Below are 6079 nucleotides of genomic sequence, written 5' to 3' on the forward strand. Positions count from 1 at the left end.
AAATTGAATTTCCTATGCGATTTACTTTTAAGCCGCATAGCCTTTATTTAATAATATTTTTTGTGCTCACTACAATGCGAAGATGGGAATATCACGTTTAATTCTATTCCCAGTAGAAACCACGTTCTAGATTTGCAATTTATGTGTTTTCTAGTGAACGTCTGGAGATCAAAAGTAAGTATTAGCCATATTAGCCATAATGGAGTGGGTTCAACCCTACTCCAAGGAAAATCGGGTACTCTGGGCTGAATGTGTGATGCTTGAAGATCAAAAGTCAGTTTTAGTCAGGATATGACATCTGGAAAGTAAAAGTAATAGCGACAATGGTGAAGGTTCAACCCCGCCTCGAGGAATATCGAGTACTCTGAGGTGTGTGACTTGTAGGGAGTAAAAGTAATTTATTAGCGAGAAAGGAGTGGGTCCAACCTCGCCACGAGGAAAAAGTGGTACTCTGGGGTGAACGTGTGACGCCTGGAGATCAAAAGTAAGTATTAGCCAGGATGGAGTGGGTTCAACCCCGCCCACGAGGAATATCGAGTACTCTGAGGTGAGTATGTAACGTCTATGGAGTAAAAGTAATGTGAATGTGGCTAGACGTCGATTTTTGAATACAGCGGTGATTATTGTATGTATAGTGTCTATTCTGTAATTAACAAACATGACTTGAGGTAGAAGTGAGAGGGATATCGACTTACTTTTCATAGAAAGTCAGTAATAGATTGAGATGTTCAAGGCTACAGATCGCAAAATACGCGAGAAAAACCAGGAAAAGAAGGAAAATACGGAGAGAACCGGCGATGACCTCAGCTGTTCGTCTGCCTCTAAACTTCCCCCATTATGTATGTATTTAATTTAAGATTCTCCTCAACTTTAACTTAATTAACAATTAAGTCTAACTTCGCTTCTAATTAATGACCGAGTAGTAAATTCATAACATTTCCTTTTGCGTCCTCAATCAAAATAAAACACCTTTCATCCGGCCGTTTTATATCTTTGAAGAAAAACAATATGATTTCGAGGATAAATTTGTTAGTAGAAGGAATAAAAATTGACGTGAATCACTTTAGATAAAGCTAGATAATAGGAGGCGACGTTTTTATGGCCGGTGGAATGTCTCCACGTTTTATAACCCTACCTATTGTTAAATTTTATCGTATGTTCATTCTACTTAGCGTGTCATAGAAACGATAAATCACCCTGTAAGGCAAACACTCGCCATATATCTTCAACAAGTAAACAATCTATATATTTATGTATTCGTTGATACCCAATAGAATTTTGAAAGATTTCTTCTCAAATCATAATATGGATTGGAAAACAAATTGTTATCCAGTTCGCTGAGAGTTGGACGTTCTTAACAAGTGAACGCGGATGTTTGACAGTTTCTAGCTTCGTCCTGCTGTCGTCTGGGCAACCGCTAACTTGATTTGCTGTCCGAGCCAAATTGTGTTTTGGGCCCGTCCAGCCTCTTTTTCCCGTTCTCGTCTCGAATTAAAAAGTAGTCACTGAGTTTGTTAGATTGTTAATAGACAATCGTATCAGATTCTCAAATGCATTTATTATTTGTCATCTTGACAGTTAAAAACAGTACGTTCGTCGCTTTTAATTTATGTCAGAGTTTTAAAGTCGTGCGTACGTCGGGCACGTTTTTGACATTAATTTTACATTTCACATTCATTAGTGTTTCAAAGTACAAAGAGTCTGTCCTGACATGGGCCCGGCGCACCTGCCGCTTTAGAGACGCGCAATTAATTGCAAAATTCAAAGCGCCCGAGAACATTAATTTCCAGCAATTAAACTATACATTTATAACATATATCGTTCAAATGTATTTGCCGTTATATATTTTATTTCATTTAATATTTCACATTGTTTTTATCATTCGTGTTTCTATAACATCGATACATTAATGAACTGTACTATATGCATCTAACAAGAATCTGAAATATTATTTTTTTATTGAGATGGTATGCCTAGATCCCATTGAAAGCCCACTTTCTACCAAAATATATTATTTAACCGAAGCAAAGATTTGGCTGTCAACTATCCATACTGTTGAATATTAAAGATCAAAACGTGTCGTGTAAAAAATTCAAAAAGTGGGGTTGAGATGGGAGGTTGGTGTCCGAGTGGATCGAAAGCAGCGGCGTATTTAGCCCAAGATCTTGGGTTCGAATCCCGCTCGTGATTGACCTTTTCATCTCAATACCTTACTTAAAGATTAATTAATTGAAAAGAATTTATTTGGTCAATCGGGCCACGAAACCTAATCGATTTAATAAGCAAAATTAAGTGTATCTTCACTAAAGCTCTCCGTCGCCATTTCAATTGTCGTCGAGAATCCAAACCGATTACATGACATTTGAAAAGTGGCAAAAAGGAGGGAAAATTCAAAAGGTGGGGTTGAGATTGGAAATTAGTGCCTCAGTGGATCCAGGTCACGATAGCTGAAGTGGTAGAGCACCGACGTATCTAGCAGAAGGTCGTGGGTTCGAATCCCGCTCGTGACACTGACTTTTTTATCTCAACTAAAAATCTTAATTAATGGATAAATTATTATTATTAGTATTATTATTATTATTATTATTATTGGCCGTACAAGCCTATGTGAAATGTTATTAATTAATTAAATAAGGGTTGAGATGGGAAGTTAGTGGCCGAGTGGATCGAGGTCACGATAGCTCAAGTGGTAGAGCAGCGGCGTATCTAGCCGAAGGTCGTGGGTTCGAATCCCGCTCGTGACACTGACTTTTTTATCTCAACTAAAAACCTTATTTAATTGATAAATTATTATTATTATTATTATTGGCCGTACAAGCCTATGTGAAATGGTATTAATTAATTAAATAAGGGTTGAGATGGGAAGTTAGTGGCCGAGTGGATCGAGGTCACGATAGCTCAAATGGTAGAGCAGCGGCGTATCTAGCCGAAGGTCGTGGGTTCGAATCCCGCTACTGACACTAATTTTTTCATTTCAACCAATACCTCACATAAAGAGTAATTAATTGAAAGAAGTTATTTGGTCAAACGGACCACGAAATATAATGGATTATTATTATTATTGGCCAAACTCATAGGAAATGGATGTTTGTGGATCGACCTGCAGATAATCAATGTAGAGTTCAAATCTTCTTTAAGGTAGGTTACTAGGTTACAGAAAGACAAAAGTGTTGGGATCACCAAGCTTTCGGCAACATCATGTTGCCATCATCAGGGCCTATTTATTTTAAAAAAATATACATAATTAATATAAATTTAACAATCAACAATTAAAACAATAATGCATACTTTTTCAAGAGAGAAGAGAAAAAATTTCTCATCGGAAAAAACTAATGTAAAAGTGCTTTGGTTTAGGTTATGAAGCACATGGCCAGCATTCAGTTATACATGGTGAACAAGATATTTATGTAAATTAGTGAGTAATTATTCGCACATAGCATTAGCAATTGGAAAAAATAATAATTTATATATATAATAACATTTTTTTTAAAATTACCTCACTAATGAATTTATGTAATTACAAGTCCAACTGTTTTTGTTCTTACTAGCTCTTTTTGACATTAAAAACATATGTTATCACAGAGTATTACATTACTGACTAGAGTTACAGCTTGTTAAAATGATATGTTCAAAGGATTACAATTAAGATGAGAACACGGCACAACGTCGCCTTACCTAAGGTTGGACTGTTACAGTTAGTGAATTCTTAATAAATAGTCCCTAATGATGGCAACATAATGTTGCCGAAAGCTTGGTGATCCCAACACTTTTTCTTTCACCTAGTAAAGACCTTGAAGAAGATTTGAACTCTACATTACTCATGGGAAATGTTTAAATTATGGAACAAAATTCGAAATTCTACTTAAAAAACAGGAATAAATTGTATAATTTAAAATGTTTTTTTTTCATACATTTGGAGTTCCAAATTAAGAATTTAAAGGAATAAATTAAAGATTTGGATGGCAATAGGATGGATTAGTTTATGAATGAATGTTTGGAGCAGAGCTTTAGAGCACTCAGAAGGGATATAGTTAACCTAAGATAGAAGGAAATTAATAATAATAATAATATTACTGTCACAATTCATTGAGACTACGATCATTTATTATCATTGAATACACAAAAATATGAGCATCTATCCTATTTTTATATACATTACATATACTTTTACGTTTTACTGGTCAATTGACTAAGTTACTTCTTTCAATCAATTAATAAATCTTTCTATGTAAGGTTTTGGTTGAAATGAAAAAGTCAGTGTCACGAACGGGATTCGAACCCACGACGTTCGGCTAAATACGCCGCTGCTCTACCACTTGAGCTATCGTGACTTCGACCCACTCGGACACCAACATCTTATTTCAACATAGACAACTCCACAGTAAAATTGCAATCCGGCAGCTAAGAGATGGAAAGGAGCCAACGGTAAATTTGGATGCGTCAGATAGGGAAAGGCTACGAACTGCACCTAGAAAGCAGATCCGGGAGATCCTTACAGTTTTGATAGACAACTTGTGGCAGGAAAGATGGGACAGAAGCACCAAGGGAAGGTTAACCCACGAGTTTCTACCCAGTATTGAGGACCGAGCAAGAGCAAAGTGGTTTCAACCAGATTTCTGGATCACACAAGTAATGACAGGTCACGGAAATTTCAACGCTTACTTGCACCGATTCCGTAGAGCTAACAGTCCACTGTGTCCCGACTGCGGAGTTGATGACAGTGTCCAACACAGACTGTTCAACTGCCCCCTCCTTGAGAGTGTGAGGGAACCACTAAAGCTCCTCTTCCGCCACACTTGGCCACCGACCCTCAACGAACTGGTTAAAGAAAAGAGGACGTTTGAGGTCCTCAAGCCTGTTAGCCGAGCTATAGTGGACAAAGTACATGATTAGTTTTTTCTTTCTTTCTTTTTTCTTCTTTTTCTTCCTATGATGTTACTTGTTAATCTTAGCGTTTCCCTGAATTTTTAATTCCGGGCTGGTTACTCCTTGTACCCATAATTGTTATTTATTTATTAAAATATTGTATTGTATTTATTAGAAAGTGTATTCAAAAGGATTAACCAGCAAGGGGGAGACCTATTAGATTAGATAAATTAATAATAAGAAAAAAAATTTCCCTTCTTCCTTGGGTCTTCCCTTTCAGGGCAAGGTCGAAGGAAGACGTTAAGCACAATAAGATCCCCTAAACTAGCATCCCATTTGAATTAGTTTAGTGGCCGTGGTCCGCCGGTATGGGGTCTCCCTTAGGTACGGCGGGGAGGTGGATGGGGGAAAAAAACCTTCCTTTCGAATTTTTCCTCCTTTTTTGCTATTTTTCAAGCGTGGAATCCACAGGTCCATGGGGTACTCCGCCACCAACCCCTTCTATACTACTACACATTTGCGCCTATAAATACATTCACACATTCGGGGTAGTCACCGAGGTTGTTGTGTTACTCCAGTGCCCTATCCCTTCATACCACATACTTACATTAATCAAGACTACTTTGACGAGTGAGGTACATTCCGTCTCAGACTCGACCGCACACATTTACACTCATCCATGTGCGCTAATAAATACCGTCCCAATAAAAGCCACACGAAGGGGTTCCTATATGCAGCCATAAATTTGTATTGACTTCAGGTTTACTGTTAGGGCCTAATATGTTTTTATCGTCGGAGGATATGTTGCACTTTTTCCGGTATTCTTGTAGTAGTACACAGATAGACATTATAGGTGTTGTAGTCACCCTTCCCCCACATAGTGGGTATATACAATACTATTGATTTTTGAATTATGTTAAATTTGGTGTTATTTAGAGCAGTAATTAATTAAGGTTTTTAGTTGAGATGAAAAAAAGTTAATGGCACGAGAGGGATTCGAACCCACGACCCTCGGCTAAATACGCCGCTGCTGTACCACCTGAGCTATCGTGACCTCGACCCACTCGGACATCAACTCCCCATCTCAACCCCACCTTATGAGTTTTCCCTCCTTTTTGCCATTTTTCAAATGTCGTGTAATCGGTTTGGATTCTCGACGACAATTGAAATGGCGACGGAGAGCTTTAGTGAAGTGTACTCCATTTTTAAATCA

The sequence above is a fragment of the Cimex lectularius genome, unplaced genomic scaffold (genome assembly GCF_000648675.2).
Source record: "Cimex lectularius strain Harlan isolate CLEC.00 unplaced genomic scaffold, Clec_2.1 scaffold84, whole genome shotgun sequence".
In the NCBI taxonomy this organism is placed as follows: Eukaryota; Metazoa; Arthropoda; class Insecta; order Hemiptera; family Cimicidae; genus Cimex; species Cimex lectularius.